The sequence below is a fragment of the Peromyscus eremicus genome, chromosome 17 (genome assembly GCF_949786415.1).
Source record: "Peromyscus eremicus chromosome 17, PerEre_H2_v1, whole genome shotgun sequence".
In the NCBI taxonomy this organism is placed as follows: Eukaryota; Metazoa; Chordata; class Mammalia; order Rodentia; family Cricetidae; genus Peromyscus; species Peromyscus eremicus.
In genome coordinates, this window is record NC_081433.1 from 1540223 (window position 1) to 1557796 (window position 17574).

Below are 17574 nucleotides of genomic sequence, written 5' to 3' on the forward strand. Positions count from 1 at the left end.
ACATGCGCACTCATACACACACGTATACATACATATATACATACATCTTTAAAAAAATTTGAGGGGCAAATAAGTAAAGTTTTGTCTTATAGCACTTTATAAGCCAGTTTAGATACCTACTAAGAAATTGTCTCTAAAATTTAACATAAAGCAATTTTTAAATTTATGAACAGTAATAAAATGCCATTTATTCTGTAAGTTTCTTTTTCCTTCAATATTTTCCAAAATTGAGACAAAATAAAAGTAAATAATTTCATAGATATGATATTTTTGCTTTATAATTATCACTAGCTTTTGCTTCTCTATAGTCACACAGACATGAGAAATCCCCTAATTTATATGTGTGAGACATTTTCACTCACCTTTACTCATTTCTCAAGGACAGTATATCACAACCATGAAATGATTTAATGTCATGGGTTAAAAATTAAAAAAAATATGGGTTATTATGGCTTTTCATAGTAATTTACTATACTCAAGAATAACATGATTCTACAATGATAAATTCTGATAATTTTATTACCTTCCCAGTTGCAAACAATTTTTAGGGAACCGAAATTAATTAGTGAATTTTAAATTATTATCTGGTCATGAAACACACACAATGACATAGTGTTTTAAGTTCTGTGAAGGTTATTCTCTTTAAAATACTGCATTTGAAACAGGTTCTTGTTATATAGCCTCAAATTCAAAAATCCTCTTCCATCACTATTTACATGCTAGCTTTACAAGTGTATATCTCTGAGTCCAGCTTCTCTCTAATATTTTGATAAAAAATATTTAATGGTCTTTGAGAATTTCAAATTCACTACAAAAGTTTAGGAATTAAATTGTCACTCCAGGAACAGTGTTTTGGAGAAAACAAATGACTATCTAGGCCTCAGAATCATAATTATACCTTTAATTAGAAGTGAGGTTTGATTTCCCCCCAACTCCCACTGTTATTGAGGGTTCACAGAAATATAGCTAACCTAGATTTAATTAACAAGAAACAAAGAGATATTCACTAATGAAGAGGCAGAGTGATAATATCTGATCCCATTTATCAGCCCTAAGTAGGCATAAAATATTGGCCTATTGATGTCCTTTGCTTACCTAGTCTTTTCCAAAAAAGACATGAGTTGTTTTGCTCCGACATGAACTATACTTAAGACTTGGTATTTCCTCCTCTAAAGAATCCTCACTGTGACATAACAATAACCAATGCTCTGAAATGTCCCCTTAGTAATTTAGTTGCTACTCCATTTCTGTGAATCACAGCTAAGTAATTAATCTTTTCCTAGGAGACAGCATTGCTGATGTTAATAAGGCCCTGGAACTAGAAGACATTTATATAAGAAGAGGCACAAGGAGACCTATTTTAGGTTGCTACAAAAAGAGGATGTTTTGGCAGGCATGAAGAGAAACAGAAGCTTGATATCAGGGTATGGAATATCTCATTACTGATTAATGGTATTGTGGGGAAGACACAGACAGAGCTGTGCTCGAGTCTCAAGAAATATATTTTTTAACAAAGCTGAAATAAGATGGGTAAAGCATTCCTCAGCTCTAATGCTGCATGTGTTGTGTTCACACTGAGAAATTGTGTAATAGCTGGAGATGCAGAGAATGGGCAGCACAACACCTGCTTTTCCTTAGATGTGCATTATTCTCTGAGAATACTTGTAATTATGGCAAAAATGCTATATATTCTTTGTGATCTTCCTGATTGGTTCCACTAGGTTTCAGCAGGCTGGTGCACAGTGATGGGAAAGGATTAATTTACTTGTCCTGGTTGGAGGAGGAGGAGATAGGCTCAGGGAAAATTCATAGTAAACATGTAAAAATTAAAAAGGCCTTCAATTATTTTTGGAATGCCAACCTTCAACACATGCAAGCCCTTTTCATGGCTAGATATTGGCAGTATTGGAGCCTGTAGGTCTCCTCCATATTTCATTTTCTTCTAAATAATAATTCAACACTCTAACAAGAGCTGAGTGGAATCAAATAGCTTATAAAACAAAAATTCCCAAGTGTCTGAGCAATGCTTATAAGGGTGGCTAAGGAATAGAGCTTTTCGTATTTACCCCTAGAAATCCTTGTCAAGTAGAAACTTGTTCATTTGTATACTGTGAGACTTCCTAAAGAATTACTGAAAACTGTTATCTTTTCTTTAGAATAAAATTTAAATAGGAAAGATTGATATATTTCTGCCTAGGAACATGTTCTCATTTTTCTTTAATCCATTTTATTTTGCAATTTTTGAAATCAGCTTATTTTTCTAATATTCTTTAAAGTTGGAAGGGGATTGTAAATTGAGCAATTTTTATAGATTACCATACTTTGTCCATATGTTGCCATTAGTCTTAGCCATAAACTGGCACTGAGTTTGCTTTCACAATTTTTCAGTTGTTGAAATAGGTTGAGTTTTACACTTAAATCCAGCTAGCAGGTTCTATAAGAGCCTGCTACACCAATCAGGAAATTTGCCAAGCCCCTGGGCCTCAACCTCTTTATTTCACAGATACTATAAACTAGTTGATATTAAAATTACACTTACTGCAAATAATTTCAAAGAATAAAAAACCAATCTGACACTTCCTACACATCACCTTCAAGTTAAAACTCCTGATGACCCACAAAAGGAATATAAACTTCAAATGTGACACTTCTTAATGTAATTAAAGCCCTCAGCTGTTTCTTTTAATTCATGTTCTCTGAGTTTGTAAGAAAAATGAATGTTACTATTGTTTTGACAAGAAAACAAATCTATAATGGAAACAATTCTATAATGGTCATAAAACACAAGAAAAAGGATATGAGCTTTATCTACTCAAGCTGATTTGAAGGGAAAGAAAAATAGCTTACATCAAAATTGGTAAACAATCACTGTTTGAAAGGAACAGAATCAAGTTCCATTGATCAGCAATTGGCCCTCTGGACTCTGAGAGTAACAGATCCAATAGCACTCCTCTTATTCTAAAAATCATTTTTTTTTTTAAAATCTAGTCATATAAACTGAATTTCTCTCATGCTTTTGAGATCTGAGTTGTGATAAGGCCCAGAGTCAATTCCCTTAAATGTAAAGATATTACAACTGAAAATGCTCTGTGCTGGCTTTCTAAAAGGTACCCTGGTTGATGCTGAAGCCTGTGGATGGGATATATATTTCCTATCAAATTTGAAGAAAGCAGACCTTGTGGTCAAGGCACATACAGAGGAAATGTGTCAGAAGACAAGGGCTGCAGTCACCATAGGTGGCTAAAATCTTTATTTCGGTGCTAATGCTCTGACATGAATCTTGACTACTGTCAAAATTCCTATTCGGTGAAAGGAATAGGTCTTTCCGATGGGGGGGGGGGGAATTGACTTCAAATCCCAAAGGCAACACACATTGCCTTTACAGAGAGACCCACAATTTTCCAAACTGGCTTTTTCTCTTTCTTGTTAATTGTCCATATGCAAAGTTCAGCAATTCTCCAAGCTACGATTCTTAGTCATTCTCTGTCAATTAGACCCAGATGGCAAAATTAAAGGCCTTTTCTATCGCAGCACAACAGTAATTTCAGTTCATCAAAGATTCTTACCCCATGCCGCTTTTTCACAATTAACATTGAAGCTCCTGTTGGGCAAGTGCTTTAGGAACTGTGACGGGTCCTCTGCAGTGGCAGGTCCATCTTCTTGTCAAAGCTGACGGAGGAAAGAAAAGAAGTCCATGGACATGATAATTACAGAGTGCCTTGGAAGGTGAAAGGTGAGACCTACAGACAGGAGGCAGATGAAAGAGAGTCTGAATGCTGGTGAATTTCACTCTTATCCTGATTGTACTCAGTCTTCAAGCCAAAGAAAGAAAGCAGGGTTAGTTTGAAATGCAATAAATAGCAAATAGAGATAGTATTTAGATAAGGGAAGCCCTTAATCTGATCTCTCTCACTTTCTCTCTTTTTCCAATTCTCTCTCTTAACAAACACATACACATGCTTCGAATTTTTAGGAAGCAATGGCTTCAGAAACTGACATTTCATATAATCTTTCTGAATCAATTGTCTCTGGAGTAGAGGAAATGAAAGAGTTCATATTCTAGGAAATACATACTTTCATTAATTCACCAGGAGGCCTTATTTTAAATCCATTTAAATTATAACAACAACTTTTTAATTAGTAATGTTATCTTGGATTTGTAGATGACAGAACAGTGAGCAAAATATTTTATGTTGATTTAATTTTACAGCAAAAACAAATGGTTGGATTTATCATTTCAATTTCAGTAAAGAAAAATGAGCTTCAAAGGAATCTGGTGATTGGTGTAAAATCTTACGGTTAGTGAGAGACAGATTGGGGATTTGAAATGTATCTCCTGGCAACAAGTTCAATGCTTTTTTTTCTCCTAAAATCAAAACTCCCTGAAAAATCCTGCAGAAAAGACATCTTCCTGTGTGTCTGTATTTAATGTTCAGTTCAATAAAGTTAAGAAGAAGGGATTTCAGCTGTTTACAAAATAAATAAAATGATATTTAATTTCACATCTTTTATGATTTCATATCTTATTAGCAATATGGCATGAAACATGTTTATTGAAAATGTAGATGGTGTTTGCTCAAGATAGCTGCATAAATCATAAGAACATTGTAGCAACCTAAAAGTCATGTTATTTACTCTAGAATTATATTATATTCGGTAATTTTATATACATTTGAAGAAAGGCCAGAAGCAAGGTATTTTTGTTCAATTTTGTTTCTTTAAGATGAGGTCTTACTGTATAACCCTGGTTGGCCTGTGTTATGTGACCTTTCTTGGTCGGAGATGAACTAACATCTGTTCATCCCAGACAGGGAACTAAATACATACCAAAGTAAGGAGTCCACTAAAATCCAACCTGGAGAGATACTTAACGGAAAATGGTGAGAGACTGTTAAGACACCACAATGCCCATCCAAGTACGAACCATGACTCAGAAAAAGGTGCATTTCTGATCATCCTGCAAAACTTACAGGCAGCTTGACAATTCAGAGTCTCCTGTCTATAGTGTGAAGTATTTCAAACCAGAGAACATTACTACAATATGATATTCACTGAATTTCCAGGGCTATTACTGAACTTAGGGCAATCTTCCTTCCTCAACTTCACCCGGATCATAGATCTGTATCATTACACCCAGTTTATAATGCATTTGTGGAATGAAATTTTCACGTGCAAATATATTCCTATTTGAAAAAAGGGAAAGTAACAAGTGGTTATGTTTTTATTTTCTTACAGTGTTGATCCCAAAGATGGGAGGAAGAAAACCACCAACTCAAATTAAGTAAAGCAAGCATTTATATTCATGTACACAGACAGCCTCCCCACAAGGCAGGGTTCGAGAGGTCAGCATTGGATGTCAGGATAGAAAGGCTTCATAGCTCAGGGGTAGGATTTTTCCAAATGGGAGCTTTGGTGGGAAAAATAGGTAGGATTACAGGAGCAGAAAATTAGATAGAACATTAGTAGCACAAGTTAGTCCCTCCTGAAACAAAGACATAGCTTCAAGGTGAGCATAACAAGATAGCGATAGGTGGTCAGATAATCTTTTGAAATAAAGGCAGAGTCGCAAGATGGTTATAAACGTCTTCTTGAAACAAAGACATGATTATCATTTCTAGAACATGCAGTACAGAAACATTTGTAGATAAGGTTACAGGTGGGGCATAGCACAGTCTTTGAGAAACAGAGGTTTAATCATAAACAGGAATGAACCAACTTTGTTTTTACTATAAGATAGCTTTTAAGCCTAATGTGGAATTAGGCTCGTTCTTCAATTGCTGATATCTTCTAGGACTAAAAAATAAAGTTCACTGTGGTGGTATTGTGTTTCCCAATATATTATGCACCCTAATAAACTTATCTGGGGTCAGAGGACAGAACATTCACGAGATAGACATAGAGGCCAGAAAATGGTGGCACACACACCTTTAATCCTATCACTTGGGATGCAGAGATCCATCTGGATCTCTGTGAGTTCAAAGCCACACTGGAAACAGCCAGGTGACTCACACCTTTAATCTCAGGAAGTGATGGCAGAAAGCAGAAAGGTATATAAGGCGTGAAGAGCAGGAACTAGAGCTGGTTAAGCTTTCAGGCTTTCGAGAAGCAGTTCAGCTGAGATCCATTTGGATAAGGACACAGAGGCTTCCAGTCTGTGGAAACAGGATCAGCTGAGGAAATGCAAGGTGAGGAAGCTGTGGCTTGTTTTGCTTCTCTGATCTTCTAGCATTGACCCCAGTACCTGGGTCTAGGTTTGTTTTTATTAATAAGACCTGTTAGGATTCATGGTACAATTGTTCTTTCTCAAAATATCATGTTTTCCCAACTGAGAATTATGATGCATCCCTACAACACTAACACTTGAGGGGCAGAGGTAGAAGGATCAACTAAAGTTTGAGGCCAGTCTGGGTTACATGGTGTGCTCAAATCTAGCCTAAGCTATAGAGTAAGCCTTTGTCTCAAAACAAAATAAAACAAAACAAAAAAACAAGCAAATAAAAAACAAAAAAAGAGAAAACAATACAACAACAATTAAAACAACAAAACCAACACAGCACCACCAAACAAAAATATCCCAGCCCAGTTAAATAAACTGAATAAGGAAGCATCTCATTTATATGCATGTGTTTCTTCCCTAAAACAAAAAATAAAGAAACGCCAGGATTTTCCCCTACTGTGTGGTTTTGCCTTATTTCTTCCTGGTCCCTGATGTCAACTGAGGGTATCCGTAACATTAAACCAAACTGATAAAATAGAAACAAAGTATCACCTAGGTCTTTAAGATGAGCATCAAATCTGGATCTGATGACTCCACACATTTTCAACCTGCCTGTGAGGGTCAAAGTACATTCTGCCAGCTCTGTGATCAATGATTTCAAGTTCTCCCAAATAAAGGGGCTTCATCAGTATAGTTAGGTGCCAGATAATGACTTTTTAGCACAGCCTGATAAGGACCTGAATAAGCATCAGCCAGGACATTTATGAACACCCTTATGGTAGCATAGAATTTTGTTTTGTTTTGTTTTGGTTTGTTTTCATTTGATTTCTTCATATCAGTATTATATTTTCTTTGTAAAGGCATCTTCATGAATATAGTGGTCAAGATATTGCTGATGAAGATGATAAAGTTAAAGATGATGAATAGAAACAGATTCCTTAACCGGAGCCAGTAATTAGGCATATGCTGTGATAAAACTAAGGGAATGGACTGGCACATAGTTCAGAAAACAGGTATTCCCTTGGATTAATCTCCTCAGGAAGTACTGGGATTAAACTGAGACTCGATCTGGCTGAAGAACCCTTCCTTCTATTGTGTAGCAAAAGTTGTGTGGGAAATAGTAAAGAACAAAGGCAAAGCTTCCCAAGCATTGTTTTTATCTGATCTGGGATAAGAAGAGCAACTTACCTGGAGATAGACCCCTATCAGTTTATACACATGCCCCTAAACAGTTTGTATGTGAGTCATACATACATACTACATCAGGATCTAATAATGGTTATTTGTCAATGATTAAAATGGTCAAAATCTGTACAGTATATGTACTGAAAATGTTACCTAGCAAAAGTTTTAAGATCAATTATTTTTGCCATCTGGGCTGAACATGCTTTCTCCTCACTGACAACAACAAAACTATGCCAATGTTTTATTAATTCCTCAAGTCACAGCCTAATGAAGTTTTTTATTTAGCACCTCATGTGTGCGGGACTACACTGAATTTGTTGACTCCAATCATGTCATACAGCATGGTAGTAGTTTTTTCAACTAACTGAACATTTACATATCTGTATCTGTAGCATATCTATATCGATACCTGTGTTGGAGTCTCCTCCTCCACTAGTGTGTAAACTAAAACCCATGCTGGCAAAGGCACTTCATTTTTTATGACTCATTCTCAGCTCTTACTGCAATGCTGATTATATATTAGATTTAATGTTAATTTGAATTCATTTCAAACTACTCTCAACATAGAATCCCACTAGTTTATATTTCCACACCACCCATTATTGTTTGTTGAAGATGAGTGTAATGTGTTATACCATTGGTTGAGGAACAAATACATGGCAGAGAAAAAACATAATAATAATACAAAACTGTTCATGTGTGTTTCTCAGTTTCTTTTCTCCTTATCTTTATCACCTTTATATTTATACCTTGACCATGAGACATAGAAAAATATGAACGGTTTTTAAATCACTGGAAACACTATGTTTCTTTGTGTATGTGTTCATGTCCTTGTGTGTATATGTGTGATGTGTGTGTATGTGTGATATGTACATATTATATACATGCACATGTGTAAAAGTCTCAGAACAGTGAAGGCCATATGAGGACTTCAGATGTTCTTCTCAATTACTTCTTGACTTGCCAGGCTTATGGCTCAATAAGTCACCACAGTCCTCATGTCTCTACTTGGCCCCAGGTCTGGGAGCTGGTGGCACATAGCCAAAGCATACCATTTTTATGTAGGTGATGGGCATTAAACTCAGCTCCTCATGCTTACTTTAATAACTATTTTTATATTGGTATGATAGAATGTCCCCAACAAAAATTAGAGGAGAAAAAGGCAGATTTTGACTTATAGTTCTACAAGGGATAAAGTCACAGTAGAAGGGAAGGGATGGTAACAGGAGCATGAGGGCAGCGTAGCATTCACAATGTAGAGAGACAAAGTAGGACCATGCTAGAAAACTTCAAGTCCAGCCACTGTAATGCACTTCCTTCATCAAACCTTCCTTCTTTGAGGTTTCCTGAGCCTTAGGTAAAGAGTTGTCTTATGGATGTATCAGTTGTGACAGATCTCCAAATGATCATGTGATCTCTGCATTTGATAGATTATGGTTTTTTGTAATGGTCTCCATCTGTGGAAACCAGAAGTTTCTTTGATGTGGGGTGAGAGCTACGCTTATCTGTGTGTATAAGGGTAAAGATTTAGATTACAATTAGGAATTATGTGGGTTTCAATAAAGTAGAGGTTGTCTTCTAAGATCCATGACTTCACAAGCCCTGGTTAGTTGGCTAGGTTTTGAGTATCATGAATGATTTTCCTTTTGTTGAAGGGCCCTTAAGCATAATTAAAGAACTATTGGTTATTGTAAGTTGTGAATGCCACTTTTGCACCCTTAGGATTATCATGTCATGCTGGTCATTGTGATTACCTAAACAAGTCCTGTACATGGACAACACCAATAGGCAGAATAACATGGAAATGAGGAAGTCTCATTTTATAGGCCTCAACCCCAGGCGAGAACTGCAGGTAACTAATACATGCAGAGTCGGAGAAATAGCTTTTACTAGAAAGAGCTCCCAAATTATTATCCAATACCAGTGGTCAGCCCTGAATACATACACATACTAGTAATATTTTACTGATTGTGAACTGGTTATATTTTTATATTTAGAAAAGAGTCAATGAAATTGAGACAGGCATGGTGGGGATACTTGGGAGTGGTTGGAATGGAGGAATTGGAAATGGCGTAATTACATTTTAAATTTAATAAATTAAAAAACATTAAATTAAAAAGCCCACCTCTAAATACTCCCCCATAGTCTTCCCAAACAGCCCCACCAACTGAGGACATTTCTCATTCAAACCACAATGATTGCTCAGCAAGTGTCCATGGTCATCTCTCTTCCACGAAATTGTAAGGTTTTTTTTTGTTGTTGTTTTTGTTTTAGAAGTAAGATACTTTATATATTTCATGGAATCTTCTTCATGTAATGTTACACACACTTCAATTTGTATACAATAAGACAGAAAGCATCTGAAGAAAAAAATCATACTTTAAAAATACTAAGTGACATTTTAAGAATTTATATTAATTTTTGTTGAAATTAGGTATAGCTGTATATTTTGGCTTATTTTAATGTGTAACCCCTACAGGTCAAAAACTAGGTCAGGGTGAAGTGGTGAATTAGCTAAGTGAAAAAATATTACATATTAAATTTTTATATAACATCCCAGTGGAAATTTTAGTTCAAACAGCAAGTTAATGAATACCAGAATGTTTGGATATAACAAGCAGCACTACAGAAAGGCTATTCAAACTATCTGCCCTAACCTTCCCTTTTTAGTAATTTTGTTGACTACTGCATGTTAGTCTACTTTGAAAGAAATGATTTCTGTGAGCATCAGCATTTTCTTGTCTCATGTAAGGAGCAATCAACTGAGTTATTAGGTGTGTGCACCCTTCCACAATGACTATTGCATATGTTTTATAGCTTTTTGTATCCTTAGGAAAAAACACTTTGTAAGTCCTGGTGTGTGTGTGTATGTGTGTGTGTGTGTGTGTGTGTGTGTGTGTGTGTGTGTGTTTAGAACTTGGCTGGAGTGAGGTTTTTTAATTCACATGTTATAATGACTCATCTACAGCACAAAGTTTTGAGATCAAATTGGTATCCTTAAGGTAGACTGCCACTTAAGGGATTTATTACTATGAAATATATGAAGTAAATAGTTTTATTAAAATCTGAAAAAAGTATCTTTATTCTGAATATAAGTACACATACACATGCATTAAAATTCTAATATAAAACAGAGGCCACACTTGTATTTAAATTTACTAGGCTTATTTATGGAAAGTATTTTAAAGAAAGAATAAATTCTGATGTGCTTTGGAGTTTTTAGAGTTTTTCACATTGGGATACTCATGGTTGACAAGAAAGCTGACATATTTGCAAGAGTTGAGACAGACAGTTTACACACTGGCTACTTTGACAATAAAAATATTGAATTGGAGTAAGGCAGATTGCAGAACTGTGGATACAGTGAACTGAATCTGCAGACCAAGAAGCACCACCCGCACCCTTACTACAACTGTGATAAAATATTAGAGACCTACAGAAGATACCAGAGACAAGGCACACCACACACAGTGTTTGACCACTACCCACAGGGGAATGCATCAACTTCACTATAATTATCAAAAAAAATTAAGTAAGGAAGAAAAGGATTTGAAACTTTTCTGCTGCATTTAATTATGATCCTGGAATCTTCATGCTTTATGCTTTGAGTTTTCTGAAAAGACAGTAGTTTTACATGTAGCAATTTTATTTACAATTGGCAATGACCCTTAAAATCTCAAGACTATCAATCACAGATTTCAAGGCCAGTATACTTTCTAACCCATAGAATACATTTGCATCTATGTAAATGCTTGTGAAAGCATCTATCAGTATTTACATACATATAAGTAGATATCTACCTACATATCTATATAAAACTTAGATGTATTTCAAATATTTATATAAATCATTAAACCTATGAAACTGTTATACCTTAGAAAATAAGCATACATATTCATCTGACCACTTAGATATTGATCAGTACAAAGTAACATGTGGTAACCTGTATAAAAATTTATTGTAATTTATTAAAGCAAACCTCACTAAGATTTTAAAGTGAATTATTCAATAGCATAATATGTAGGGAGCAAATCTGAGTAGAGGCCCACTAACACCAGTAAATATAGGAATGGAAATTTCAATTGATTAGTTCGGTATTTCAGATACAACTTGATAATAAACAGAAGATAGACAAAGGGTCACGTACTCTTCTACCCAGTTGTTCTATTATGTAAATATTTAAGAAAAATAATAATAGATAAAGCTTTATACAACAGATTTTTTTGGATAATGAATATTGTTATTGTCAATACTTGGAAGACATTGAAATAGCCAATTACATTATGAGTGTTTGGTAACATTGTATATGACTACAATGCATTAGTTTATGGCCATTAAAGAATGAATTCTGATATTGATATTGAGTGGAAATATTTTAAATGAATTATTGTCATTATAACTCCTAAAGAATATAATATGTAACTACCAATGACAAAAATAATTAAAAAAGAATAAAATAAAATAATTATTTTTATATTTCTTCCATACTTTGTCCTTTCAGGCTATCAGTCACCTGTATATTAACTTTAAGAAACATTCATGTTAGCCGGGCGGTGGTGGCGCACGCCTTTAATCCCAGCACTCGGGAGGCAGAGCCAGGCGGATTTCTGTGAGTTCGAGGCCAGCCTGGACTACCAAGTGAGTTCCAGGAAAGGCGCAAAGCTACACAGAGAAACCCTGTCTCGAAAAAAAACCAAAAAAAAAAAAAAAAAGAAACATTCATGTTGTCAACTGATACCAAGTGTCTCTTACTAGTCCGAATACTGTCCAAAGTGCTAATGAAGTTCTGGTTCATACAATGCCCACCTCAGCTACTACAAAGATGAAAATCAGGTGGATACTGTGAATCTCTATCAGGTCAGTCATTCCTACAGCATCCATAGTGGTAGAAAATGTCTGCCTTTTTTATTTTCTACTGCCCATGGGCACATTTTTCTCTTTGCAAGCTCAGATATGCTCATGTTTTGTTTCAAGTGACAATAATAGTCTTTGTCATATGTGCTATATTGACAAAAAGAAAAAAAATGCTTATGATACAATGAATATTTGAGGAACATATATCAGCATTTTATATACATTGGCAGTTTATCAAGAAGGAAACATGAGTATACTGGTTTCAGATAATATCTGAGCAAGGATAAAGTCATCAGTTTAAGAACTATGATGAGAATGGACAGAAAATTAGCCCTAGTGAACCCAAAACACAGATAAATACTCTGACATAATGTTACAGTTTCCTGAAGATAAACACAATTTCCAACCACCTAAATGGAGGTGTGACAATATTTTTTTCTTAAAATATCAAGAATAATGCATAAACTGGGAAATAATAAGCTATTTCTTAGTGAAAAGCATTATTACATATCCACCATCTCGCTAAAGATAATGCTAGCTCTTGGGATCTAGGTTAGAGTGCTATGGCGCAGGCCTGTTAGAATTTGTGTGGGGATCACACAAATGCCAATAACTAAGCTCAGTGATTCTACAATCATAAGGGAGTTAAGTTTCAGGGAAAGAAAAAGTAAAACTTGTGGGTACCTAGTCTAATTGAAAGCACAGGATACAGTAGATATTGGTGTATGGGATGCCTACAGGCAGAGAATATACTCACAGACTGGTCTAAACCACACTAGCAATTGAAAACACAAAAGGCAGGGGCGCATCCTTATTGGTTGTGGCTGCACCAGGCATGTGTTTGTGTTTGCATTTATTTATTTATTATGGAACTTGACCTTGCTCACTAATTAGCAACTAATGGCAGTTTCATCTGGGACTATATACAGATCATTCAAGGAAGTAATTTTAACAGTATTAATTAAGCTCTAAAGAGAGTTTCTGAAAAACGCACATGAATAATTTTTTGTTAAATTCTCTTTGTGTATTTGGCCACCTGCCTCCTCATTTCATTGCCTATTTTCACAACCCTGACACATAGCAGTGCATATATTAACATAAAAGAGGGTGTCTGTAACTCTGACATAGTGTATATTTTTTCTCCTGCAAAGTATTTTTTTTCATTTTAGTGCAGATGATTACATCCGTTTTTTTTCAATACCCAGCATTCCTTCTAAAGTGTAAGGTTTATTTTCACACTTCTGATTGCCAAAGGAAGAGGAAAGAGTGTCATGCACACATCAGACATTCAAATCCAGACATTATGCAATCACAATGACAAGGATTAATAAAGATTAATTTGCTTTCCACTTAGAAAATCCTAGCACTTCAGATCCATCATTGCTGGGCCTGTAAGAAACATAATTATCATTTGATTTGAAATTCACCCTTTCCATTGTTGCATAGCCTGTTGCTGTTCATGTCGGCCATGTTTGTATCAACGTGTTCTAAGAATACTGTTTCCAAGTTGCTGCTACTACTGGAGCCACAACACCATAAGCAAGAGACCCATGCCTCAGATAAGTAGTATCATCCCTAGCAGTAGCAACCCTTCTCCTTTTCCTTTCCTCCCCTCCCTCCTTATTTATCCTTCCTTTCCTCCTCTTCTCCTTCCTCCTTATCTATCTTTCCTTTCCTCCTTCCCTCCTTTCTTCTGTTCCTCTTTCCTTCCTACCCTCCTTTCTTCTTCGTTCCATCCTCATTTCCTCTTTATTTTTATTCCTCTTTTTCTTGGTATCTTTACTTATATTTCAATTGAAATTGAAAGGAAATATTCAATTTAAAGAAGACTCCATGAAGCAATTTCAGTATTGTTTTTTATTAAATAACTTAATGAGTAAGTTGAGACTTCACGGCATACGGCATACATGATTAAACTTTTCTCTTTTTTTTTTTTAACCCAGTAGTTATGATTATAAGGAATTTCCTGAATCAACTTCCCAGCCTTTTCTCCAAAAGCACATATTCAAACAAACCATAAGGCTGTCCATTTTATTTGAGTTCACACTGGGCAGGCTACTGAGAGTGGTCCAGAGCAAATGGAATGGTTAACAGTATTGCTTTATAAGGAAAAATAAGAATTAAGACTGAATTACTTTTTTTCTCTTCCTTGAAGGCATCATTCCTTTCTGAACATATTATTTGAGGATCTGTGACTCACAGTTGGTTTGTCACTCAAAGAATCTTCACTCTATGTTAGAAAACAGGGAGAAAGGAGTATCATTATGTTCCAAATGTTATGTGCATTAGCTTCCAAAAGTATTTTTATATATGATCCAAAAAAATAAATCAAGAATATAATCTAATATGCAATAAAATAAACTATTAGAATAAATATAATGAATATAGTGAGGATTCTGGAGACCTGTTTCATTGCATGGCAATGAGATTGGTAATAATTTATGTTAGAAAATTACTAGAAGAGAAACTTCAATTTTATCATCACAAACATGGTTATGAGGTGATGGGTGTGTCAAATCGCACTATACAATCATTTCATAAAGTATATGCATATAAAAATGCCACAGTTTATACAATTAATATATGCACCTTTTATTCTACTTTAACAAAACTAAGGTAACAATAAGTAAATTAAAACAGCAGTTAAAAGGGAAGATGCTTATGGAGTCCATTCCCAGTGTAAACAATGTTCTTCTTTCTTATCTTGTCATATTAATTTCATTAGTCCGTGAAATGATTCAGCTTTGACAAGGGATACAGTCAAAGCATAATCTTCATCTTTTGTCAGTAGGGATTTCCATTCCTCTGTTCCTCCTCAATTCAAAGAAACAAGGAAAGAACACATTTGTCTTCATTCCTTGTCTCTGTCTTCGGTGTCATTGGTGCTTCATTTATTGGAATGCCGTAGTCAGCACAATAGAAAATAGATGGGTAGGAGACATGTGTATGCTTTTTAGAACTGGTCATGAGGGTTAAATTTCATCAATGATTAATAGAAAGGAAAATTTTTGCAATTGTGAGATGAAAAACAATTAGAATGAAAAGAAAGGAAACCATTTCATATCTGCTAAGATAATATATTCTGACAAAAGACAACTGAGAGGAGGAAATGGTGTATTTCAGCTTATAAGTTACAGACCACCACTGAGGGAAATAAGGGCAAAAACTCAAGCAATAATTAAAGCAGAATCCATGGAGGAACCCTGCTCATTGGCTTGTTGATAGAGTTATGTTTAGTTAGATTCTTACACGTCCCAGAGCAGCGTGTGTAGAGATGGAGAGCTCATACCAGGCTGACCCTCCCACAGCAATTAATCAAGTCAAAACCTTACAGACACGCTCACATGTCAATCTGGTTTAGGAAATTAATAAGTGGTAGCTTTCCTCTCAGATGACTATAGCCTGTATCAAGCTGACAAAGTTAGATAGGACAGCAATGTTATACAAGTTTTTCATGAGATATAAAGAATATACTTTGGAAAAATGCATCAATGAGTAAAGGGGCTACGACACAAGCTTGTGGAACTGAGTTTGAATGCCAAATGCTTTTGTAAGCTGGGCATGGCCCTGTACAGCCTCCGTTCTACCAGTGTAGGAAACAGGAAGATGGATACTAGGGACTTAGGTCAGCCAGTCTGATCGAAATAGTGAAGAAGTAATTGAAAGAGAAAATCCAGTGTCAAAATCTGGCCTAAACACACACACACACACACACACACACACACACACACACACACACACACACCTATGCTTATGTATAAGTGTGCTGATTAGCTGTTGAAGATAATACTTATATCATCTTCATATAATACTTATACATAAGTATACATTGTGCTGATCAGCTGTTGAAGATAAGGTTCAGCTAAATACTAGTAGGAAATATACATACTGAAGGAGACATGGCAGTGGGTGTCCAGAGCAAGCTTCAGAAGACTGATGACCAGCAGCAACATGTCTAAAAACAGGCACTCCACTTTCTGTAGGTTATAGGCTAAGGAAATGAGATGAGTCTACAAACTGAGTCCCAACAGCAATGAGGCGTTATGACCAGTATGACCATGTAGGAAAGGGTGTTATGATAGTGCTTCTGGAAATGCTAGCTAAGTATATGACCTGAATGTTCCTAATGGGCACAGGTCTCTATAGAAGACCATACTCCCATTAGCCAGACTATAACCTGAATAAAGTCTCATGTTCCTCCTATAAACTATGGGGCACTAATTATGCTCTGTCGTGTAAGCATCTAGACTTAGGCTTTCTCTTATCTTGCTTAAGATCCTTTAATTAAAATAAAGGGGCATGAGTATTCTAAATGATATACAGATTATTGATCCCTGACAGAGAGTGCTAACAGAGAGAAGGATAGTTCTCCCTCATTTAAGAAATGAAAGAGGGGCAAGGTGAGTGTGGGTTCCTGGAGCTTCTACAACCCAGAAGTGTATGTCACAAAAGCAAGAGAAAGTTGCTTTCCTTGAAAAACTTCCTGTAGATGAAATTCAAAACCATCTAATTAAATAAGAAACACAGAGTCAAATACAGAGTTAAAAGCCCAAGAGATTAGAGAGCATTAGCGAATAGCCTTTAGCTTACCACTCGCTGCCATCACTTCCCCAGAGAGAGACCTTCTTCCTGTGTCCTGTCTTTTTATTGCCTTTCTGTTCTGCCTTCTCATTGGCTCTAAACCCAACCACATGATCACTGCCTGTTTATACAGACCTCCAGGTCTCTATGGTTGTTACTGGAATTAAAGGTTTGGTCACCATGCTTAGCTGTGTCCTTGACTACACGGAGACTCTGCCTGCCATGGGATTAAGGGCGTGTGCCAACCACCTCAGGACTTATGCTTAATGGCTCGCTTTTAGCTCTGATCCCCAGGCAACTTTATTTATTGACATACAAATAAAATCACATTTCAGCACAAACAAAATATCACTATAACTTTCTTCAGAAAGAACTCATGGTAGGAGGTAGATAGTATGTATCTTTATTATGTCATTTTATCAATGTCATCTTGCTCACTCTGGTCTGTCCTTGGGGAAATCTCTATAAAATCATGTGTCTTTCCATGTATACTGATTAAGGCCTTAAAGAGTTCAGTTCCCTGATCATATGTTTTGTAGGAGTGACTTGATTTGAAGCAGTTGTGTGGATGAGGAGCACTGCTCATCAAAGACCACCTATACACTTGGAAAAACTTTTACAAAGGGGGACACATTCAAGCATATCTGAATTTATAAATTTTTTCTACTCCCACTTTTCCTAGGTTCCTGTGACTACATAAGTATATCTCCCATGGAGATGTGAGTTGCCCACATTTT

At 35.8% G+C, this 17574-nt stretch overlaps 1 long non-coding RNA gene across 1 annotated transcript; it reads right to left on the minus strand.

Annotated features, from left to right (window-relative positions):
• Window positions 1–3564: 3564 nt before the first annotated feature.
• On the minus strand, window positions 3565–16260 carry LOC131894053 (uncharacterized). Its single transcript, XR_009374828.1, has 3 exons — window positions 16146–16260; window positions 14392–14486; window positions 3565–3669 (listed from the first exon to the last, which is right to left on the minus strand). It is a non-coding gene; the product is annotated as an uncharacterized LOC131894053 (long non-coding RNA).
• Between the last annotated feature and the right edge of the window lie 1314 nt (window positions 16261–17574).